Here is a 25073-nt window from a genome sequence, read left to right on the forward strand (position 1 = left end):
CCAGCACTGCACTCAAAGTGGGAACCCAGCCGTCACCAGACACCCCTGCTCAGGGGGACCTGGCCCCGCCCACAAGAGGATCACACGTCCACCGTCCCACAGCCTGTGAAAGGTCAAGACTGCTGACAGGCAGCGTGGGAAGCAATGGGTGCCTCCCAGCAGGCCCCCGTGGGTGACCATTAGAAGCGAAGCGGCCCCCAGGGGCTTTGGCGGTCTTCCCGGCTGGCGGGTGGAGCCCCCGTCATCCTTGTCGGCCCACAGAGCAAAGGCCTTCCCTGGCGAGAGAGCAAGCCCGAGTTTTGAACGTACCTGAATGGGTTCTCCTGCAGTGTGACCAGTCTCCCAGCTCTGGTCCTGGAGCAGGCCCTCTGGAGAGGCCCATGCAAAGTTCTCAGCTGGCTGCGTTCGGCACCCCGAGGAACAGAGGCAGAAGGGCCTGGCTCTCACTTAGCGTGTTTCCTCCCAAATCCTCCTCGCTGACTTTATCCAACTTAAGGCCTGAACTTTTACATCGAATTCCAAGAAGCTACTCCTCTTCCTTGCTTTCTGCTTATTTGTTTCCCGAGGCACCCAGGCCTCCTGCTTGTGAAGAAGGAAGGGCAAAGGGGTGAGCAGCGCCTGGTGGGAGAGGAGGGGGAAACTCACATTAAATCTCAAAGCCCTGCACCCTTGCCTGGAGCTTACACTGTATCTGACCCACGATCGACGGTCAGGCTGCTGCTCTCTGCCCTTCTGATTGGCGCATACTTGGTTCTCACATTTCCCAGGATGGGATTCAGGTGTCTCTGCCTCGTCCCCGATGAGGGAAGCTGGTAGGTCTGTCCTGGGATGGGATTCAGGTGTCTCTGCCTCGTCCCCGATGAGGGAAGCTGGTAGGTCTGTCCCGGGGTGGGGTTCAGGTGGCTGCACCTCATCCCCGATGAGGGAAGCTGGTGGCTCCGTCCCGGGGTGGGGTTCAGGTGGCTGCACCTCGTCCCCGATGAGGGAAGCTGGTGGCTCCGTCCCGGGGTGGGGTTCAGGTGGCTGCACCTCGTCCCCGATGAGGGAAGCTGGTAGCTCTCAGCATCCGAAGCCCAGGCGGGGTGGGCTGTGGGTCTGAGCGGGGGCCCTCCCTCGCCTGGTGCTGGACGCGTAGCAGGACGGGGCAGGAGGGGCGGGGCTATGTCCCCGCTCCCCTGGGCTGAGACAGCTGCTCCCTGGTCCACAGGCTGTGCCCTCAGCCCGAGGCTCGCAGCTCAGGCTCGCGCCCTAGCCTCCGGGCTCGTCCCGGGTGAGGGAGGGTGGTCTGCTTCCTGCTGGCCGCAGCCGCCCTCAGACTGGAGACCTGGCGAGTCAGCCCATCAGCTGCTTCTCGTCATCGTGAGCCCTGCGACACTGCCCTACCGGCACAGAGCTGTGGACACCAGGGAAAGCGTCCGGACCTTCGATGTGCCCAGGTCCTGTCTGCCGCTCCCTTCACGCGAGTAAGGCAGGATGCCACGGAGAAGGCCAGCGGGGCCACACCAAAGCCATCACCCTATTAACAGACCCTCGGGGCCACAGGGCGGCAGAGAGGTGACCTGATGAGAGACCGGTCCAGTCCCTGGGCGCCGCTGGCTCCACTGGGCTCTCATCAGCCTGGACTGAGGAATCACTCTTCTCGCAAAAGCCTTGGGGGATGGGCTGGCACTTGATGTCTTAGGAGATGAAAGAGGCAAATGCTGCCAATTACGTATTTTCCCCCAAACACACGAAGAAGACCTGTCAGCACACAGGGCGGGCTGCAGAGTTCGTGCACCACCCCTGCCCCCCGCCACCAAGGAGGCGCTTCTGTTTTGCTGTTTCGGCAGAGGGTGGCCGAGCACCAGCCCTGCGGACTTGCACCCCAGAGGGTCTGTCGGGACCGGGGGCAGACCCCACCAGCCCTGCACGACCTGTGGGAGCAGAGGGCAGGGGTGCGGAGTCTGTTCTCCAGTGATTCCCTCGGAGCCCTCCGTCCCCTTGAGAACTTTCCGTCGGGCTGATGCAGAATCTCCACATCCCTGGGGGTTCTGACCCAGGCCCTATGTCCGGGCCCACAGCAGGCCCTGCTGCCTCCCAAAGGCCCTGTCCTGCTGCTCAAAGTCCCCCCGAGGTCACCTTCTTGTAGACTAGCCCTTTGAGGCTCCCCTCTCCATTGCTGATGAAAACCTGGCCACCAAGGATTTCAGCAGGAGCCCCGAATGGCTTTTTTGGAGCAGAGGTTTGAGTAGGGCCTGGAGAGGGGGCAGGAGTCCCCGAGGAGAGGGGCACCTGGACACGTGAGCTCTGGGGCTGCACAAGGAACCGCTCCCTCCTTCTGCCCCGGAGCCCACAGGGCCCAGTTCTCACCTTGTTCTGGGGATCCCACCCAGCAGAGGGTGCCATTGGCCAGGAGCGAGCAGTGACTGCTGCTGTCTCTGCCTGAGGGCCTGTGTCTGGGTGTATCTGTGTGTGTCTGTGGGTATCTAGGTCCCTGTCCTGTGTGTCTGTCTGTGTCTGTGTCTACTTGCTCACGGGACAGTCAGAAGCCACAGCCCACGCCTTTCTCTGTCTGGCCTACTTTTGGGGCCACAGGGAGGTCAGTGTCTTGGAAAATGAGCCCCATAGGCCCTCTGACTCAGAGCCACTTCCTCCTGCCCCCACCCGCCCCCAAGGCTGGGAACACAGGCACCCACAACGCAGACCCACAGCCTGACTCACCCACCTGCTTGTGTCTAGCTGGCTTGGGTCCCGGGAAGGGCAGTCGAGGACATGGGGTGGGGGGGGGGGGGAGCCGTGAGGAGGCGGATCCCAGGGTCCCTCTGCGCCCAGGGACCTTGCCGCCTTGGGGCCTGCAACACCCTCTCTGCCCGATGCCCTGATCGCTGAGAGGACAGGGGTAAACCGTGGCTCCCCGGGGCTGACGCAAGTGCGGCTATCACTTTGTGTCCGCTCCTTCTGGTGTGAGCGTCTCGTCTTGAACTTCCCCCTCACTTTCTTTAAGGTGATTTTCATTGACTGGGTTTTTAATGTATTCCGAAGTATTAGTCTCTTCTTTTATAGTTAGAGCTCTTCACAGTGTATTTAAGAAATGCTTACTCCAACGTCGCAAGTAACTCACTGACACATTCCAGGCAAAGTTTTTGAGAGCACCCCTGAATTTATGCCACGGGTCCAGGTGTAGCTGGTTCTGTGTATGTTGGGAAGCAAGGGTCCTATTTCTTGTCCCACACCCAGCGATTCCTCTCTTCTTTCAGGAGGGAAAACCCCACAGGAGAAAAGGGCAGTCAGATCCAAAAACGTCCTTGGAGAAGGACAAAAGGGCTCCCAGGCCAAACGTCCACCCTGGGCAGGGCCCCACGTCTGGGGAGACGTGAAATTCTCCAGAATGAATTCCGTGTGGGATTGGATTGATTTCAATCCACTGTTATCCGAAGGATAAACATGAGACACTCTCTTCCGGGGGTGAGTGTGCAGTTTTCACAATCAGCCAAATGCCATGGATGCCAGACTTTGGTGGTTTTTCTGTTTCCTTCCACCGTAAAGGTCAGAGTAGGGGACTGTGGGCCCCAAGCTGAAGAGAGGCGTGTGTTTCTGTATATGCATGGGTGTGTGTGTGTGTGTGTGTGTGTGTGTGTGTGCGCGTGCACGACGCTGTGTTTGTGCATATGTGTCTCCCTGTGACGGAGCTGATGGCAGAAGGATTTCCGCTCCAGACCCCATCAGGCCCCTTATCCATGAGTGTAGAGACACCGGCCCCCACATCTGTGTGCCCGGGGGGAGGGGGTGCGGTGGGGAGTCAGAGGGCGACCCGGGGGCTCACATGGAGCATCTGCTCCTAGAGCCACGCGGCTTTCCTTTTGGAGGCAAACCCCGCCTCCCCGTCCAGGAATCCGGCTCTGGGAGCTTCACCCTGGGCCCGGCACCTTCTCTCTTAGAAGCAGGAGTGAGTCCCAGGCCCGGGGAAGGAGCAGCCTGTCTCATGCAAGTGTCACGTCCACCCCACGCATCTTTTCCCCAGCTCCTCGGCAGGTCCGGGTGTCCACGCGACTGCTCCCTCCCTCCCTCCCTGGCACCCGCTCCCCTCCAGGACAGCCTCACGGGCCAGTCCACCCACTCAGGGCCTCCTCCACTGTCACCCGGGCAGGAAGGTCCAGGGCGCTCTCCCTTCCTTTCCCCCTTGCTCGGGCCCTGCCTTCTATGTCCCAGAAGGGCTCCTGCAGGTTAGCTTCAGGCTGACGTCTGGCTCTGCCATTCCCAGCAGTCATCCTCCTCTCTCAGGTGGGACGCAGAACACCTGCCACAGAGGGCAGCCTTGGGGGCAGGTCTCCCGGGCGGGGGGACATGCAGGCACACATCCCCAGGTCCTGGGCAAAGCCCCTAAGTAAATGCAGAGGAAAGGAGGGACGTCTGAGTTAAGGGTTGTGGGCCCACAGAGCAATCCAGGTCCCTAGTTAACTGAAACCCCCTCCCACAGAAAGCTGCGCTCCACACAGAGGCTGGAAATGCTTCCTGATGAACTATTTACTGCAAACACCTTTCACTTCCAGCCTCGGTCTTGGAATCAAACCCGGCATTTGAAACAATAACACAGAGAAGGGAGCTCTGTTAGCCAGCAGGACATTAAGAAAATCAAATTAAGTCACGCATTTTAACTCCCTTGCCTGCCTGGGCTCATCGCTGGAGAAAGGGAGAGAGAGCATGCAGCTTTCTGTAGCTTGCACAGTCCAGAGTTTTACTTATAAAACCCAAGAGAGCTGTGACCAAAATGGGCAGACCAAGCAATTCATTACAGATGAGGATCTTCAATGCTCATCTTGGGCCAGTGCAGACGGAAGGTGCTGGGCTAAAGAGTTTAGTCTGTACAAAAAGGAAATTCATTTCATTCAGGAGTTTCTCACTGACAAACCCCCGGGCAGGGGACGCCTCTGGCCACCTGGCAGGACAGCCCATATGTGGTCCCAGGAGAAGGAAACCGACCGGACACCCCGATTAATTAATCTTTGGAATCTGAAGACACCAAGGCTTCAAGTCACAAGACCAGTTGAGTGTTTGCCTGTGTGGACTTGGGCACGAGAATAAGCAGATTTGTGGATAATCCGGGAAATCTGAAGACAAATGATGTCGTAGCTTTGTGGCTCTTTGGACTCAACTGGCCTGGGAGACAGGTCGCGTTCTCACCTCTTCACAGTGGACCGGATGGCGTACGTCACAGCCCAGCCTGGGCATCTCTTCTTGAAATGAGCATATTTTGTGTGGGGTCTCTCCATCGATTTTCTGCATGAACATATCCTGAACACATCTTTCTTTTCTAAAATCTGTTGAAATCTCTAGTTTGCTCATAACTTCTGTCTCTACTGGAACCCTGGTTTTTTTGATGCCATGGACATTTCTTTATATGCATCAATAATTACACTTTGAGTGTAGATATGCTGGAGGCAAACATGTTGAGCAGTCCACCATCATGAACTGCAACAGTGATGCCCAACCAGTCGTCATGGACACACGTTTGCTTCAAAACCTAATGAGCACAAGCAATAATGTTTCAGGCCAGTTCTCTGGGTTCTAAGACCAGGACGTGGATGCCAAAACATGGTCAGTTCCTCTGAGTATTTTAGTGTTGATGTTCATAACTTTACATTCTAGGGTTTCTGTACTGAGCATAGACTGTGTTTAAAGTCAAAAGAATGTCACACAAGTAACAAAAAAGAAAGAAAAGAAAAGAAAAAAGGAAAGGAAAGGAAAGGAAAAGAAAAAAGAAAAGAAAAGAAAAGAAAAGAAAAGAAAAGAAAAGAAAAGAAAAGAAAAGGAGAGAGAGAGAGAGAGAGGGAGAGAGAGAGGGAGGGAGGGAGGCAACCAAGCCCCTCATTACCTCGTACCCATTAGGGTGGCCACTATCAGAAAAACAAAAAGCACAGGAAACAACCAGTGCTGGCAACCGCATGGAGAAATGGGGACCCTTGTGCACTGTTGGTGGAAGTTGTAAAATGGTACAGCTGCCATGGAAAACGGTAGGGTTGTTTTTGTTTTTGTTTTTGTTTTTCCAAAAAGCTAACAATAGATCATCATGTGATCCGGCAGTCCCACTTCTGGTCTATCCCCAAAAGCACTGGCATAGGGTCTTGAAGAGATATTTGTAGGGGCGCCTGGGCGGCTCAGTTGATTAAGCGTCCGACTTCTGCTCAGGTCACGATCTCGCCGTTTGTGATGTCCGAGTTCAAGCCCCACGTCGGGCTCTGTGCTGACAGCTCAGAGCCTGGGGCCTGCTTTGCATTCTACGTCTCCCTCTCTCTATGCCTCTCCCCTGCCCATGCTCTCTCTCTTAAAAATAAATAAACTCTAAAAAGTAAAAAAAAGAAGAAGAGATACTTGTACAGCCATGTTCACAGCAACACTATTCACACAGCTGGTAACCGGAAGCAACTCAGGACATCCGGCGACGGATGAGCGGATAAGCAACACAGGCACACGATGGGATGTTACTGAGGCTTTAGAAAGGAGGACCTCTTGGGATGTGCTACCACAGGGGTGAAACTTGAGGACACTGTGCTGAGTGAAAGAAGTCACACGGAGAAGGACACACACTAGGACCTGCTCGCATGAGGCCCCAGAGTCATCAGACTCACAGACACAGAAGGACGCACACTAGGGTCCACTCACACGAGGTCCCAGCGTCGTTAGATTCACAGACACTGAGTAGACAGTGGAGCCGGGGCTGGGGGAGCAGGTGGGGGTCTGTGTGTAACAGGGCCAGTGTCTCAGGGTGGGGAGATGGAACATTCTGGAGATGGACCGTGGGGATGCCCACACAATAGCGCGAATAGGCTGACTATCCTTGAACGATTGGTTTAAAAAGGCTACTATAGAAACTTTTACGTTGTGTGTTTTTACCACCGAACAGCGAGTCCCCTCGAGCTGCCGTCACAGATCACTCAGCCTGAGTGGCTTAGGAAGACCAGACGACTATCCACCAGTCTGCGGGCAGAAGGTCCCAGATCAAGGAGCCAGCGGATCTGCTGTCTCGTGAGGTTCACAGATGGCGTCTCCTCGTGTGTGCGCAGGCTCGCTGGAAGGGGTGAGGGGCCTGCTTTACGAGGGCGCTAAGCTCCAACCCAAGACCTAATCACCCCAAAGGCCTCAGCGTCTAACAGCATTACACGGAGGGTTCAGTCTCGGTGTATGCATTTAGAGGGACACAAACATGTGGTCTGTAGCAGACCTCTTTTCTCTCCTAAATATGCTGGGTAGGGAATCTGTCCACAGAGTCGATTCCTGTGGGCCGGGCCAGGCTCAGTAGGTGCCCCTGCCTTCTCTCCCAGTCCTGCCAGGAAGCCAGGACGGCGGATGATGTTGCCTGAGGCTCCATGGTGGTGACAGCGCCTCCCTTTCCAGGAAGAGAGCTCCTCCCTGGGGCGTGGGGAAGGGGGACGGCCACCTGGCTGAGGCCTCAACGCTGCCAGGAAATCAGGGTGGTGGCTCTGGCTCAGTGTGGGATCTTCAGGCATTCGTGAGTAAGAGGGGCTCCTTAGCTTGTCCCCACCCCCACCTCCCACACCCCTATCGCGTCCTCCCGGCAAAGTAGCCGGCTGCTTTGACGCTCTCTGCTTTCAGAGCACCCAGGCCTCTGCGGGAAGTTGCTTCCCGTGACCTCCCAAATTCAAGCTCAAGTAACCCATGGCATGCACAGCCTCCCCAGACTGACGTTTGGGGGCACACAACTGTCCCTCCACACATCTCAATAAAGCAGCTTAAGAAATAAAGACATTGCATGCATAACGACTGCTTTCCAAAGAGTACAGTGTAAGAGGAGGGGAGTCAGTACCTTCACGGTGGAGAAATCTGACAGACACAACCTCAGTCAAGTGACCCAGGTCACACCCCGAGTGACGAGTTGTTTTGACAGCATGGACCCCGACAGGGTGTGCTGAGGGTGCTGCTTCCCTTCTGTGGTCTGTGTCCCAAATGCCACCCGAGTGTAATCCTGAGAAGAGCACAGAAAAATCCTTACTGAGGGACCTTCCTCCTTAAAACTGCCCAAATCACCACAAGATGGGAGAAGTCTGAGAATCTGTCACAGCCGAGAGACTTCTAAGGAGATGTGATAACTAACTGGAAAGTGGTGTTTTGGATGGGATTCTGGGTACAGATCGAGTACGCTACGGAAAAAGGCAAGGAAACCTGACACAATGCGTTACTTTAGTTAATAACAGTATACCAATATTAGTTAATTAATTGTGACAAATGGGCCATACTAAAGTAAGACATTAATAATAGAGGAGCCTGGAGGTGAAGTATATGAGAAATTATTGTCAGGATTTTCTCTAAATCTAAAAATAGTCAAAAATTAAAATTGTATTAAAAACAATTTTTTAAATAAAGGCAGGGCTCTCTGATATCAATATGTGCCATGAAAATGCATTCATTGGGGCGCCTGGGTGGCTCAGTCGGTTAAGCATCCGACTTCAGCTCAGGTCATGATCTCACGGACCGTGAGTTCGAGCCCCGCATCGGGCTCTGGGCTGATGGCTCGGAGCCTGGAGGCTGCTTCCGATTCTGTGTCTCCCTCTCTCTCTGCCCCTCCCCCGTTCATGCTCTGTCTCTCTCTGTCTCAAAAATAAAATAAACGTTAAAAAAAAAATTTTAGAAAATGCATTCATTAATAGCCAGGAAAAACACCCTCAATGCACCAGCGTGCACACACACACACGCACTTAACATATGCACAGGGAGCACCTGCATGCACACACACACTGAACATATGCCCAGGGTGAGAGCCAAGGAGCTGACTCTGGCATCGCAAGGAACAGAATCCAAAAGGCAATCACATTGCCACGTGTTATGCTAATATAATTATTGGAATTCCCAGTCAAAAACAGTTAATTGAATAATTAAGATAGATTGACCTAAAAGTTGATTTAAAATTAACCTGATATGTGCATATTATCTAAATAATGACTCTCTCCTACGATCTAGCCTCTCATTAAAACAAAATCCCTTTGGGATAAATTATACACTTCGCACATGATTGGGAAGAACAAGCCACACTCAGCCCCCCACTGATGAATGTGAGGGAACCAAGTGAAAGTGAACAAGCCTGGCCTTCCCGGTCTGGTGCCGCCTCTCGCTGTAACCAACTAGCCTCCCTCCCACCTGTCCTCAGGAAATGCTGGGGGCCCTATAAAATGGCACCAGCGAAGGACCTCAAACCACTAAGTGTGTTGCTGAAGCTCCTCCTAGAGGGCAGTTGGGCAGGGAGGACCCATGGGGCTGGGGTCTTGCAGGTGCACTGATGCCAGGGAAGACAACTGCACACCTCCAACACATAGGCACCTCTCGCATGATGTGGATGCGTCCAGTTCGCTTTTCCAGAAGCAAGGACACCCGGGCCAAGGAAGAGGAGGGGCTTGTTGGAAACCCATCACAGAGCCTGTGGCCAGGGTGGGAGCAGAAGCTATGCTCAGGGTCGTGTTCGCCACTGCACAGCTCCTCCTCTTTCCCTCATGATTTCCTACAGGAGCCCATGGTGAGGTGTGCCAATCTGTGGGGTCCTGCTGGAGCACTCCAGGCTCCCAAGGCTATGCCCGGGGTTTGGCCCACGGTAGGTGAGCTGTTTTTGCTCTCCCTGTATCTCCAGACAGCTGCCTGCCGGGAGCCCGTGCTCCTGGCGGAAGACCTCACGGGGCACGGGGCCGGGTCCTCATTCATCGTGAGCCGGAAGTTACCTTGATAACATCGTTTAAAATGGGTCTCCCTCTCGACATTGTTAGGAGACAAAGAATTTCCCTCCTTAACATCATTCAGATTCTTAGCAGCGCGAGGAAACACGGGACACTACAAAATGATCTATTACTGAAAGGGTTTTTAATATTCTACTGAGGAAAACCACTCACCGCCATGCGTCCATCCTCCTGGGCCATCAGCATAAGGCAGGGATTGGTTGCATTCTTTCTGTATCTGTCTGATTTCTCCAGAACCTTCCCTTCAAAGAGAAATCTCTGTACCTCCGAGACAGGCCAGAAGAAAAGAGGGGGCGGGAGGTGGGAAGTGGTGATAAGGAAAAGCCGGCCGTCACTTTCAGTCGCAGGCTGAGCGTCTGAGCTCATCTCCAAATCTCCAGAGAAAGTAAACACCACCAGGAGTCAGAGTGGTTGGCCCTGACACACAGCGTAGGGCAGACGGAGCCAAGAGCCAAACCGCCACGGCCACTTGCAGAGAAAGAAACCAGAGCGGGGGGTGGGGGGGGGGGGGTGGTGGCGGCACCATCGAACACAGCTTGAAAAGGGTCACTAATGTAAATAAGAAGACACACTTCGCAGAAAAGTGAAGACAGTTTCGTGGTTCTCAGAGATTTGCAAATACTGTGTGTTCTTCAGGAAGCACACCGAGGCAATCGGCCTTTGAGGGTGATAACGGAAATGACTCTGAGCTCAATCACTGTTTCTGAATTACAACAGTCCAGCACTCACTCCTTAACCACGCGGAAGATGACCAAGGCCCACTCGCCAGATTCCGAGGGGAGCAGGAAGGGTGACGGGGCGGCCCCCGGACCACAGACGGCTCGGCAGATGCGCGCTTCACAAATATTTTCTGCCATTCTGGGCTGTGGATTGTGAATTATCCTTTTCCTTTCTTAATTTTCTCCTTTATGCACTAAAGTTTCTCACTTTAAGGGAGAAAAATTATGTTTTTGTTATGTTCCTGGAGCTTTGATATCATACCTAAGAAATCACTGCCAAATCCAGGGAAACAAAAGCAAAATGAACTACGGGGACCTCATCAAAACGAAAAGCTTCTGCACCGCGGACGAATCAATCAGCAAAACTAAAAGGCAACCGACGGAATGGGAGAAGATATTTGCAAATGACATATCAGATAAAGGGTCAGTATCCAAAATCTTATCAAACTCAACACCCAAAACACAAATAATCCAGTGAAGAAATGGGCAGAAGACATGAAGAGACACTTTTCCAAAGAAGACATCCAGGTGGCCAACCGACACATGAAAAAATGCTCAACATCACTCATCATCAGGGAAACACAAATCAAAACCACACTGAGATACCACCTCACACCTGTCAGAGCGGCTCACGTTAACAACTCAGCAAACAACAGATGTTGGCCAGGATGCGGAGAAAAAGAGTATCTCTTTTGCACTGCTGGTGGGAATGCAAACTGGTGCAGCCGCTCTGGAAAACAGTGTGGAGGTTCCTCCAAAAAATAAAAACAGAACTACCCGATGACCCAGTAATTTCACTACTAGGTATTTATCCAAATGATACAAAAATGCTGATTCGAAGGGGGACGTGCACCCCAATGTTTATAGCAGCACTATCAACAACAGCCAAAATATGGAAAAAGCCCAAATGTCCATCGACTGATGGATGGATAAAGAAAATGTGGCTCATATATACAATGGAGTAGTACTCGGTGATCAAAAAGAATGAAATCTTGCCATGTGCACCAACATGGATGGACTTAGAGTATATTATGCTGAGTGAAGTAAGTCAGTCAGAGAAAGACAAATATCATATGGTTTCACTCATATGTGGAATTTAAGAGACAAAACAGATGAACCTAGAGGAAGGGAAGCAAAAACAATATAAAACCAGAGAGGGAGACTCTTAAATACAGAGAACAAACTGAGGGTTTCTGGCAGGGTGTTGGGTGCGGGGATGGGCTAAAGGGGGGAGGGGCACTACAGAGGGCACTTGTTGGAAGAGCACTGGGTGTTGTGTGTAAGATTCTATTCCTGAAATTATTATTACGCTATATGTTAACTAACTTGGATTTAAATGTTTAAAAATAATTAAAAACTTGAATAAAAACTCAACGAAATGGAAAAAAACAAAAAGAAGTCACTGCCAAATCCAAGGTCACGGAGGGTTATGCCTATGTTTTCTTCTACAAATTTTATAATTTTGCTCTTACACATAGGCCTTTGATGTCTTTTGAGTTCATTTTTTTTATGGGGTGAGATAAGGGTTCAACTTCATTCCTTTGTATGTGGGTATCCAGTTGTCCCCTCACCTGTAGTAAGTGTTTGCAAGTTTTTTTAAGATTTTTTTCCTGGGGCGCCTGGGTGGCTCAGTCGGTTGTGTCTGACTCTTGATTTCGGCTCAGGTCATGATTTCACGGTTCCTGAGTTCAAGCCCTGCATCGGTCTCTGTGCTGACAGCATGGAGCCTGCTTGGGATTCTCTCTTTCCCTCTCTCTCTGCCCCGCTCCCAAGCTCGCTGGCTCTCTCTCTCTCTCTCTCTCTCTCTCTCTCTCTCTCTCTCAAAATGAAGAAAGAAACTTAAAAAAAATTTTTTATGTATGATTCTGGATACAGATGTATTTATGATATGTGCACAAAGAGGTGTAAAGAGGCAATTTACTTCTCCCTTCCCAATTTTTATGATTTTGATTTTATTTCAAACTATCTGTGTCTTTGTATTTAAAGTGCAGCTTTCGTAGACAGCATATACTTGGCTCTTCTTTTTCTATCCATCCTGACAATCGCTGCCTTCTAACCTTAACCTTGACCCACAAACGCCTACAATAAATATGAACCAAGATGGCAGTGCAGAAGTTACCAGCACGGTTGTTCAGGCAGTAAAGTGGGAGGCTTCCCACTACCTGATTTCACATGTACTAGAAAGCTACAGGAATCAAACCACCATAGTACTGGCATAAGACAGACATTTGGAGCAATGGACCAGAATAGAGGGTTCAGAAATAACTCCCCACATTTATGGTAAATTGACCTTTGACAAAGGTGCCGGGAACACACAACGGGGAAACTCTCTTCAACAAATAGTGTTTGGAAAACTGGTTTTCCACACACAGAAGGATGAAATCGGATCCTTAATTCACTCCCCATGTAAAAACCAACTCAAAATGGATTAAAAACCTAAACCTAAGACCTTGAACCATAAAATCATTACGAGAAAATATAGAGGAAAAGCTTCTTGAGATTGGCCTGTACAGTACTTCTTGGCTACGACCCCAAAATTACAGGCGCCAAAAGCAAAAATAGACAAATAGAATTCAGTCAAACTGAAAACCTACCTCACAGCACAGGAAACCGTCGACAAGTGCAGAGACAGCCTACAGATGGGGAGAGAATATTTGCCAATTGTACATCTGGTAAGAGGCTAATATTGAAAAAATAAGGAACTCATACAACTCAATAGCAAGAAATAAACAACTCGATTACAAATAAACAAAGGATGCAAAGAGACATTTCTCAAAAGAAGACACGCAGATGGTCAACAGATATATGAAAAGATGCTCAATATCACTAATCCTCAGGGAAATGCAAACCAAACCATAATGTCACCTCGCATACGTTAGAATGGTTATTATTGAAAAAAAAAAACACTCAAGATAGCAGGTATCAGGGAGGATGTAGAGAAGGGAACCCTCATGCACTGTTGGTGGGAAGGCAAACTGGTGCAGCCACTCCAAAAAACAGTATGGAGGTTCCTCAAGAAATTAACAACAGGCCCAAACACCTTTGGGGTGATTAGATCATAGGGTTGGAGTCCTCACGAATGGATCGGTGCCTTTTCAGAAGAGGCTCCAGAGAGATCTCTGGTCCTTTCCACCATGGGAGGACACAGAGAAGGTGCTGGCCATGAACTAAGAAGGGGCCTTCATCAGAACATGACCATGTTGGCGTCTTGATCTTGGCCTTCCAGCCTCCAGAACTGTGGGAAACAAACTGCTGTTCTTTCGAAGTCACCCAGTCTGTGGCATTTTGTTATAGCAGCCCAAATGGACTAAGACAAATTCCCCACTCATTTTATTTTTTCCATCAGTTTTTGTGGTCTTCAGCATATAGATCCTGTGTCTATATGATTTATTCCTAAGTATGTTATGATTTAGAAATTTAGAGTTTAGAAATGTCAATTTCTAATCATTTATTGGTAGTGTATAGAAAAACAAATGATTTCTATATGTTGACTTTGTATCCTATGACCTTGTTACACTCATTTATGAGTTCTAGCAGCCTTTTTAGTTGTTTGTATTTTTTAGTACTTTATACTAGATATCATGCCGTCGACGGAAAAAGTTTTATTTCTTCCTTTTCAATCTGTTCCCCTTTTATTTATTTGTCTTGCTATTTCACACTTGCTAAGAATTGCAGCATGATGTTGGATGGAGAAATGAGAATGGATATCTTCACCTTGGTCCTGATTCTCGAAGAAGGCATTTAATCTTTTGCTATGGATGTTAGCTGTCGGTTTTTTGTAGATGCCTATATCATTTTAAAGAAATTCTATGTCTACTTCTCTGGACTTTGTTTTATTATGAATAGATGTAGAATTTTTTTGAATGTGTTTTCTATGTGCCATGTTCTTTTTTTTTTTTAACCTGCCAATATAATGGAAGTGGATTGCATTATTTCACTTTTTGTCCCACTGGCTTCTATTTTTAGTCGTTTCTCCAGAGTTCACAATATCCATCTTTAACTTTTCAGATGCCGCTTACAATTAACATTTTACCATTTCCGGTGAGATGTAGACATATTGCGGCCATCTTGGCCACACCTCCCCCCCTTCATGCTGCAGCGTGCAATACATCTACACACCTTATAAAGCTCAGAAGAAATATTACAGTTTTATCTGAAGACTTAATTTTTCTAGAGCAGTTCAGGGTTTACAGCAAAATTCAGAGTAAGGTACTGAGATTTCTCATATGCCCCCTGCCCCCACACACGCACAGCCTCCTCTGTTATGAGCATCCCCCCGCCAGAGAGGTACCTGTCCTCACATATCACACTCACCCACAGTTCACGGTTTACTCTCAGTGCTGTACGTTCTCTGAGTTTGGACAAACATACAACACACAGGCATCCATGGTTATAGCACCACACAGAGCAGTTTCCGTGCCCCGCAGATCCCGAGCTTCACCTGTTCCTCCCTCCACACCCCCAATGATATCATAGGTTTTACTTTACAGAAGTTAGGAGGAAGAAGCAAAATAAAATGAGTAGCCTTTTACATTTACCTATATGTTTATCATTTCTGAGGCTATTTACTCTATTCTGAGGATCTAAGTTTCCTTTTTCTGGTATAATTTCCTTTATCCTAAAGAACTTCCTTTAACTGTGAGGTTTTTTTTTTTTTTTTTGGTGATAATTTCTCTAAGTTTTTTAAAATCTTAAAAAGTTCTATTTCAACAGTCACTCTTTAAGGATATTTTTACTTGATATAAGGGAGATACAGAGGAATATAAAGGATATGGGGAAACATTGAAGACACAAAGGGTATAAGGGGACATAAGGGACATAGGAGATATGGGGAACATAGCAGATATAGGGGCACACAGTAGATACAGGGTGACATAGGAGAAATAGGGGCACGTAGTAGATATAGGATGACATAGGAGATACGGGGGACATAGGAGTATAGGGTGACAGGGGACAGAGGAGGACACAGGAGACATAGGGGGATATAGGGGACATAGGGCACATAGTAGATATGAGGGTACATAGTAGATATAGGGGGACATAGGGGATATGGGGGGACATAGGCGTATAGGGTGACAGGGGACATAGGGGAACATAGGGGCATGTAGGGGGATATAGGGAGACATATGGGATATAGGGGATATAAGAGATATAGGGAGACATAGAAATAGGGGGACATAGGGGTATAGGGTGGCAGGGGATATAGGGGGACATAGGGGACATAGGGGAATGTAGGAGATATGGGGAACATAGGGGGATATAGGGGACACAGGAGATTTAAGGGGACATAGGGACACATAGGGGAATGTAGGAGATATAGAGGGACATATGGGACATCCCGGGAAAATGGAAGATACAGGGTTCTAGATTGAAAGGCCTTTTTGTTTGTTTTCTGCACCTCAACTCTCATTTGTCATTCTCTTCTGATCCCCACAGAGTCTAATAAGAGGTTGGCTGTTGATCAAAGCATTATTTCCCTCTATGTAAAGTGCCACTTTTCCTCTTTTGCTTTCAATATTTGTTTTTGGGCTTTGCTGACCATCTGTTTGATCCTGCTGTGTCTGTGGCAGTGTCCTTATTCTGCGTGGCACGATCTGTCTTCCCACACGTGGATGGGTCCAGCCACGATTCCTTCAAATATTTTGGTCTATCGTCCTCCCTCTTCTCTCCTCCTTTGCAGCCACTGGTCTCATTGAGAGTGCCTGCGACTCTGTTATCTTCCTACCCTTTTCGCTGCTCTTTTTCACATCAGACCATTTGTGCTGCTCTATTCATTATTTACTCTGTCACCTCTGTGTAGCTGTCAAGTCCATGTCATGAATTTGCTATTTCTGATATCGTACTGTTGAATTCTAAATTTTTTCAATTGTTCAGATTTTTCTGCCAACATTTCTGACTTTTTCATTTTTTACAAGCATAGTTATTTGTCTTCATTGAAGATATTTATGACAACGGCTTTAAAATCTTTCATACTTCTCCTGTCAGCCAAGACAAAGTTAACAAGGAACAAATTCACCCTTCTTACTATAAAACTAAGAATTGTGGTGGAGGGAGAGATATATTGAATAGTTGTTTTTAGAAAGTGGGCCTCAGGCAGCACCGGACGAAACCACTGGTACGTGCAGCTGACAAGGTGAGCCCTGTATTGGGACTGCTGTCTGCAGAGAGAGAGTTCAGGCTTCAGCACAGGGTGGAGAAGCCGGTGATCTCCCTGTGTGAAGGGATGGCCCTAGGAGTCCGGGAAGGGTAGGTGACTCATGCTTACCTGGAGGACCACGAGAGAAGAAAGAACTGTGACAGGAGGGTGAGATCTTTGCAGATTCTCAATGGGTCCCCTTGAGTCTTCAGCTGAATACTGAACTGTGTGCAAATGTAAGGGAACTACCCAACGGTACAGAATAAAATACCAAACGAGAATGAGAGGGAATAACCCGTGAAGCTCACGCAGAACCAAGAACGGCTCTGTGTTCCAACCAGGTAACACGTGGCTCAGGAAAGCCTCGTAACGCAGAGGAGACCGTGTGGAGTATTCAGAATGGCGTCACCCCAGGGGAGGAGCATGATCAGCCCGAGACTGAGGTCACTCCAATCCCATCTCACAGTGCTTAAAATCAAACATAAATGTACAAGTTGTTTCAAAGTCACACAACTCTATCCCAGGAATAAAGCTCAAGAATGGTTTCAGGAATACAAAACCGTCCAGGAGCGAACAAAGAAAAATATGCAATGTCTATCAGCCAAAGGGAAATCACCTGGTACAGAAAACAGCAGGAAACCACATCACGTGATGAGAAAAGTCATTGGTTGAAACCGACACACAAATGGCAGATGAAGTAACTCATGGACAAAGACGGAATGTCATTACTGTCACCGTAACCTGTGCTCCAGAAGCTATGAGAACATGGATGAGGCTCAGCAGAGACAGGGAAGAAATGAAAAAGACCTAAATCAGACTTTCAGGGACAAATCCTACAGGGTCTGTGATGAAAATTCACCAGATGAGATTAAGAGCAGATCAGGCACTGAGAAAGAGAAATTTAATGGACTTGAATACATGTAATAGAAACCATCCAAAATGAAATATGGAGAGAAAACAGACCAGAGAAAATGAGCAGAAAGTTAACTGGGGGATGACTTCAAATGGCCTAACATACATGTCATCAGAGTCCCAGAAAGAGAAAGAAAAGAAGACAACAGGACAAAATATTTGAAGAAATAATGACTGAAAATCTCCCATACTTGATTTTTAAAAAACTGTAAACCTGCATGTCCAAGATGCTTAATGAACCCTGAGTCTAAGAGGTCTGAAGGAGGCACATCATAATTAAATTGCTTATAGAGGATTATAACAAGATAATCTTAAGATCAGATAAAGACACATGCTACCCACACGAGAAGGAGGGAGACGTGAGGCAGATTCCTTATCGGAAATGGGGCGACAGGGGGAGGGGACCAAGGCCCGCAAAGCACTGAGAGAAAAGTGTTGATTCATGATTCTATGCCCAGCAACAAATGGTAGGAAGAAGGTAAAACAACTTTCTCAGACCTACAGAAGCTACAATAATTCATCATCACCAGCATATCAACACTAAGAGATGTTAAAGAAAGTCCTTCAGGGGCGCCTGGGTGGCTCAGTCGGTTAAGCATCCAACTTCGGCTCAGGTCACAATCTCACGATTCGTGAGTTTGAGACCCGCATTGGGCTCTGTGCTGACAGCTCGGAGCCTGGAGCCTGCTTCGGATTCTCTGTCTCCCTCTCTCTCTTCCCCTCCCTGGCTTGCGCACTGATCTGTCTCTGTCTCTCTCAAAAATAAATAAAACATAAAAAAAAAAAAAGAAAGTCCTTCAGGCAGAAAGAAGATGATGCTGCACAGAGACCTGATGTGAAGAAAGAGGTGCTTTCTTGGGGGGTGTCTAACACATGAAGGACAAAATGCACGGGGACAGCACCACTGAGGCCCCAGGCAAGGGAAGGAGCTGTGCTGCTGTGAGGTTACCAAACTGTCATCAAGGGGGAATGATATTACGTGAAAATGGGCAGTGATAAGTTAAAGCTGTGCATTACAAACCCTAAAGCACGCTTGTGAGCGCGCGCACGCACACACACACACACACACACACACACACACACACAATTACAGGGAACCAGCAAAGATATGATTAAATGGAATCACAAAAAATGCTCAAGTTATTCAAAAGAAGGCAGATTAAGAGGAAAAGGGAAATGAAAACCAGATGGACAATAACACAAAATAGCAAGATCATAGATTTAAGGCCGACTCTACTCAACAGTGGCATCAGATGAAAATGCTCTACAAACCCCAATCGAAAGGCGTAATTCGAGAGACTGAGTAAGAAAGCAAGACTCAACTATGTTCTGCCTGCCCATGTCCACTCTAAATAGAAAGACACAAATAAGGGGCTCCTGGTGGCTCAGTCGGTTAAGAGTCTGACTCTTGATTTCAGCTCAGGTCATGATCAGCTCAGGTCATGATCCCAGGGTTGTGGGATCGAGCCCCGTGTTGGACTCCACACTCAGTGTGGAGCCTGCTTGGGAGTCTCTCTCTCTCTCCCTCTCTCTCTCTCTGCCCCTCCCTCAAATAAATAAATAAATATTAAAAAAATTAAAAGAGATTGGAGAACCCTACCACTAACGCTAGCTGAAAGAGCTGTAGTAGCTGTGTTATTATGAGATGAAATAGATTTCTGACCCAGGGACAAAGAAGGTCCCGGTGCAAGTCGTACAGTGTCACTTGCAAGGGGACGTAACGCCAATGTCTCTGCAGCTAGCCGCCGAGAGTCGTGGTGCATGAAGTACAAGCCCCACCTGCTGTCCTGACCCTGGGGCACCCTGGGCTCTCTCTTCGTTCACGTTCCTTTCTCTGAGGAATACGTCCCACTGACTTAGTCTTTTGCATGTCGGGTGGCGATTTTGAACCACGTCCACATTGTGAATGTGGTCTGGAGGCGGCTCTGGATTCTGTTATTTTTTGCCAGTGCCGTGTCTCATTTGGTTCGGCGGGTGGTGATGTCAGCTGCGCTAACTCAGGTCCCTGGGGCCGCAGCTCCAGCCTCCGTTCAGGTCTTGTCCTTGCCCGGTTGCTTCCGGAATGCTGTGTGCACGCGGTCCGGTCAGGCAGGGGTGCAGATTCCCTGTACACTTCTTCCCCAAACCGCAGCGGCCAAGCTCCGTCAGCCGTATTGATCTCATTCTCCAGGCCACAAAGAGCGGCTTTCCCCCTCAGACTGGCTCCCGCACGGCCCAGCTGCACGTGGCCCCTGCACGTGGCCCAGCTGGAGGCGGAAAGGAGCATTCTCTTCTGCGCTCTTTGCTCCTCAGTACCCTCACGAGGCTCCCGTTTGCACTCTGTACAGATTTTCTAGCTGTTTTCTGTGAAGGCGTGAGTGTGGTGTGATCTTACAAAAACCATCACAGGAAGCAGAAGCAGCAGTTACCCGTCCAATTTTAGAACTGCCTCCGGCATGAACCTCACATCCTCTGGGTCACGCTTGGGGAAAGTGTACATTTCATCTGCTTCAAAGTCACATGGCTTCGTGGCACTGATGAGAAACACACTGCTGTCTGGTAGGGGACACTGCAGCCTCGTGAACAGCCAGAGTCCGCCGGTCCAGGGCTGGGGCTGGGGTGGGCACCGCGGGGAGAAGGCAGCGACAGAGGGCACCTGGCGGGCCTCTTCCATTTCAGATTCCGGGTCTCGGCACAACTTCCAGCTCTGGCCAAGGGGCCGTGCCCCTCTTCCCTTCAACATCAGCCCCTTCCACCCCGACCTGAAGTCTCCGCAGGACCTGCCTGACTTGGTCTCCCCTCCACCCCGTGGCCGCTCCTCGGCCCAGCCCCGTGCTCGGCTCCTTGCCACCTCTATTCCCCTCCACACCCGGAGGCTTCTCTAGACGGCACCCCACCCCTCCCCCACTCAGTGCCCCTCACGGGGCTCTCCCTGCTCCCTCCGGGCCCAGCCCCCACCCTCCTGCCTCATCCACCAGGACCATCTCAATGTTCCTTCTTCCCCCAAGAAGCCTGTCCTGACTCCCCAGCATGAGTTAGGGGCCTTCCACTCTCCTTACACTGTCCTTGTCTTCTTCAGCGCTGGAAGTCTGAGACCCAGGGGAGGCAAGCTTCCCTGTCCCAACCAGACCTGTCACTGGGGAGGGGCACGGAGAGCCACGCGGCAGCTCTGCCACGGTCAGGGAGAGTGAGAGGGGCCCCATGCTCTGCTTGCCCCGTGCAGCCCTCCACTCGGCCCAGCCTGGCCATCTCTAAAGGAGGCCCCACAGACCCCATGGGGTTGTCCAGTGGTCCCACTGAGCTGCCTGGGTGACAGAGTGGGAGGAAGTGAGGAGGGGACCTGGGCCGAGAGCCAAGAGCCTCAGAGCGTGCCGGCCGTGCCACAGCCGAGGGGCTTCGGGGCCTCAGGACCCACACTCAGAGGGGTGCTGCCACCCCATCACCGATGGGACACCCTGGCTGGGGTGGCTCAACAGCTTGGCCAGTCACATGGCTCCGAGTGGGGAGCAGCCAGCCCAGGGGCATGGAGACGCTGCTGGAATGCTGCAAGCTGGGCCTCGGTCCGGCCTCCCCACCCTTCCCTCAGGAGCAGCTGTGGGGCCCAAGAGCTCTCTCTCATTCCAAACACTCGACTTTGCTCCTGTTTGAAGCTGACGGACCACAGCTCAATGCCCCAGGAAACGCTAGGCTTCGTGAGGGTGAGCGGGCCCACCCACCTTGCAGAATACGTGTGGCACGTAGGTATCCTGTAGACACCTTCGTTTTACCCAGCCCGTCGGCTGGCTAGGAGTCTCAGGGAGGGAGCAGCACCTCGGCACACCTGACACCCTCCACAGAGTCACAGCCCTTGCCCCAGTCTCCAGCCCTGCCTGCTGTTGCCAGGACACTCCCCACCTGTCCCATCCCCGTCCCTCCTACCCCTGCCCCCAGAACCCTGACCCCTGCTCCTCTGGGGCCAGTCCACAGAGTCACCAGGTCTCTTACCACAGTTCCTGGGCTGTGGCCTTGACTCAGCCTAGCTCTGCTTCTCGACTCATTGCCCTGGGACCTGCTGGAAAAACAACAGTGTCAGCCGTGGATTAGTCCCCACCCCCCGGGCTTCTTTCTGATACTCTCTGGAAGTCATGTGAAGAGCCCGGAATGTGTGTGTCCATCTTTTCTTTGTTTTCTGAGGAGGGCTGATTTTCAAATCATAAGTCACGCCTCTTCTGGTCAAATGCAGTGATTTCTCCCAGGTTACAAGAGAAATACACTTACTAAAAGTAATTCTGCCGTGGGGCTGGCTCAGTCGGTTGAGCGTCCGACTTTGGCTCAGGTCATGATCTCGCAGTTTGTGGGTTTGAGCCCCTCATCAGGCTCTGGGCAGACAGCTCTTGAGAGCTGACCTGCTTCAGATTCTGTGTCTCCCTCTCTGTCTGTCCCTTTCCTGCTCACTCTCTCTCTCTCTCATGCTCAAAAATAAATAAACACTTAAAAACATTTTTTAAATAATTCTGCTACAATGAAAACAGGGCTGGAGCAGATCTGGCCACAGTTAGTGTCAGTCCCCTACCCCTACATGCCAGGCCTGGATTACAGCCAGAGAAAAAAAGAAAGACAAGAATTGATAGGGAGAATGGGATGGCCAGGTCGGTCCATGCAGATGGTCACGGAGCAGAGAAGGGAGGAGGAAGGACAAAGACCTCAGTGCGGGGCCCTCGGGTTGGGGGGGTGGGGTGGCAGCCAATCCCCGCGGAGGCCGGCCCGCCTCAGGGCTGTGCCTCAGGGCTGTGCCTCGGGGCTGTGCCCAGATTCAGGGGCACCAGCAGCTGTTCTGCCACACTGACTCCACTGGCAGGAAAACAGACTGGGAAATGGACCTCAGTCAGTGTCGTCCGGGGACCCCGACTCAAGGCCAGACCTGCAGGCTGTGCCCGCTGCACCCGCTCAGGTGCCCCCGGCCGCAGGGCATCGCCACAGCCCTATTACCATAGCGATAATGCAGAGGTGTGATAAAAGCCACCTGTCATTCATAAAACGTGGCGTCGCCTTTTTGCAAGGCCATAAGCCATCCTGGGGCTCAGCCAAGAAACGGCCTATAAAACCCTGAGTAATGACCTCAAAGCATACTTTCCAATATAAGGAATATTCTAGGCAGCTGTTTGCAGAATATTTACGTGCAATAACTTTACACCCCCCCGACTTTTAACATGTTCATAGTCTGACTCCCTCCCCCAGCAGCTCCCCCCCCCCAACCTTAGTAGCAGGAAAGCGTCCAGAATGTGCCTGACAGTCCTGGGAGCACAGGGCCCTGTCCCCTGGGTGACAAGTGGCAGTGCTGTGCTCAGGTGCAGTGCCCTTTGCCATCGGATGCCTCGGCACGGCAGGGGCCTAGCAGAATGCCAGCTGTCTTCGGGATCTCCAAGTTACCAGGGAGGAGGAGCTCAGCCCTGTCCTGAATCTGTTCCTACGGTAATGCTGGGAACAGCAGATTTTGTCCGGGTTGGACGAGGGTGGGCATCCTCTCTGGCGAGGGCTGGGGGGGGGGCTGGGGGGCACCCCTTCCGACCACGTGCCCCAGACAGAGCCTGAGGTGTGCAGAGGACAGGGAGCCTCAGGAGGAGGGCCCACCTGGGGCTTGCACCTGAAGGTCAAGGGATGATGAAGCTGGTGAGTACAGAGCTTGAACTCCATCCCAGATGGCCTCATTCCCAGATCAGCTGTCTTCCCAGAGGAGCCAAGCCTTGCCCGAATGCACTGGGGGAACAAGGGGGGTGGGCCCATGCCTGCCTCGGGCACCGCTCTGTAGCCAGAAGGCAGCTCAGCCTGCTGGTGCCCCGAAGTGCTTTCTCTGCCCACCCTATGTGAGGGTTCCTTCTGCCTGCGGGCAAGGGGACGCTGCCAGGCCAGCAAAAATGTCGGCATGCTTCACTCTCTTGAGCCACAGCTCCTGGATGAAGGAGCAGGGCCAGCGGCAACCCCAAATCCAGACTCAGCTGCCCAGGCCCCACAGTCTGTCCAGGGTGTGTCTCTGGGAAGGAGGGAGCAGTGGTGCCCAGGGCCTTACAGCCTCGGCTCCCAGGGGCAGAGAAACTGCAGGGTGGTGAGCACAGGCCGAGATGTCTGCCAGCACAAAGACACTGCGGCTGAAATGGGCAGCCATAGAACCGATCGGTCAAACCTGCAACAGCAAAACCCCCATCAGCTCCTGTCACATGGGCTCAGCGACTTCAGTAATGTCGGGTGCGGGGCTTCACTGCGGGCCCCCAGCAGTGAGGTGGTGGCCACTACCAAGGGACTATGCTCTCCTGGTTGGCAGGCTGTTGACTGGACAAGTGTGGAAATAATCGCCCTTCACTTGCCTAAGGTCTCGGTCCTTGAGGGCCTGATTTCGATTCACGAGGGCCTCAGTAACTATTCTAACTGGGGGTAGGGTCCCTGGGTCCCATGCCACGTCAAGCATCCACAGCCACCATGGGAGGTTTTAAGGCAAACTGTGCGATGACCTTGGAGGACGTAGGGCAGGTGCCACTGCAATAGTTAAGATGAGGCCTGTCTATGCGATTCCTGTTTGATGTTCGTGTTTTACCCAGGTCTGGACCACTTTCACGAGGCCCCGGTCCCACATTCCTGCCCCTAAGCAGGTATTCTGTACCGGGAGCTGGGCAGGGCTGGCAAGCACAGCAGAGCCGTAGCTGAGCTGGGTACCAGCAAGGGCAGGTCAGGGTCCATGGCACCAGGAGCCAAGCCACAGGTGGCTCTCCACTACACCTGGCCAACTGTGGCCGTATAGTCATTGTGGACTGCTAGCTAAAGCATACGGGCACCTGTGCTGGTGAAAATGTTCCAGAATTTACCGTGGCCAGTGGTTGCACGCATTTATGAACACACTAAGACCACAGGAGTCTACCCTCTAAATGGGTGACTTGGGTGCTAGGTGAATCGCAGCTAACCCTTTTGAGTGAACAAAAGGAAGAAGGAATGAACAAGGAAACTGGAAAAAGGAGCAAATTAGTGAGCACTGCCTGGCGTTGGATGCTGGGGACTGCGGCCAGCACCAGGGCCACCTCTGTGAGGCTGAGCAGCCTGCCTCACTCGGGGAGCTGCGTCTGCCCTTCTGTGAGACGGTGCTCTTGCCGCCTGCAGGCCTGGGGCCGCTCGGGCGAGGGGATGTTTTGGAAGCAAACGCGATAACACAATTTCAGTCCGTAGCAGACTGACACGTGTTGTCTGGGTGTTTATATATTAGTAAAAGATTTCCTGAACCAATGGGCGTTTCAGCAACGGTCAGAGGCTCCTTCTCAGCTACTGGGAGGGGGTCTGACAGGAAATGGGAACTGTGCTCCTGGGTGAAGGTCACGGCCTCAGCCTAGATCTGTGGGCCTACCACCCTCTCGGCAGCAGAGGGTTCACTTGGAGGCCCCTCTCTCTAAGTGGAAAATGAGATCAGCCTGACGGATGGGCCAATTCTAGACAATCCAAAGGAAGTGGGAGTCTGTGGACTCCATGAGTCATGGGTGACTGAGCCAGGCTGCTCAGGGCCACGGGGCCCTAAGGTCAAGGTCATGGTGAAGATGCCCACAGACAGGGGCTGGGGCTCTGACGTTAGTTGCTGGCCAGATGCAAATGGAC

The 25073-nt window shown here is 51.1% G+C and overlaps 1 long non-coding RNA gene across 3 annotated transcripts in view; it reads right to left on the reverse strand.

Annotated features, from left to right (window-relative positions):
- Positions 1-206: 206 nt before the first annotated feature.
- LOC124519298 (uncharacterized) overlaps positions 207-25073 on the reverse strand; it is a 46116-nt gene continuing 21249 nt past the window's right edge. For 2 of the 3 annotated variants that reach the window (XR_006964079.1, XR_006964077.1), the window contains 2 exons: positions 21447-21513; positions 207-618 (listed from right to left, as the gene is read on the reverse strand). This is a non-coding gene — a long non-coding RNA (uncharacterized LOC124519298). The remainder of the gene's footprint in view (positions 619-21446; positions 21514-25073) is intronic. The other variant, XR_006964078.1, reaches the window with a different exon arrangement.

This window comes from Lynx rufus, unplaced genomic scaffold (genome assembly GCF_022079265.1).
Source record: "Lynx rufus isolate CCGP_SWC_20201006 ecotype Redwood Valley unplaced genomic scaffold, mLynRuf1.p SCAF_27, whole genome shotgun sequence".
In the NCBI taxonomy this organism is placed as follows: domain Eukaryota; kingdom Metazoa; phylum Chordata; class Mammalia; order Carnivora; family Felidae; genus Lynx; species Lynx rufus.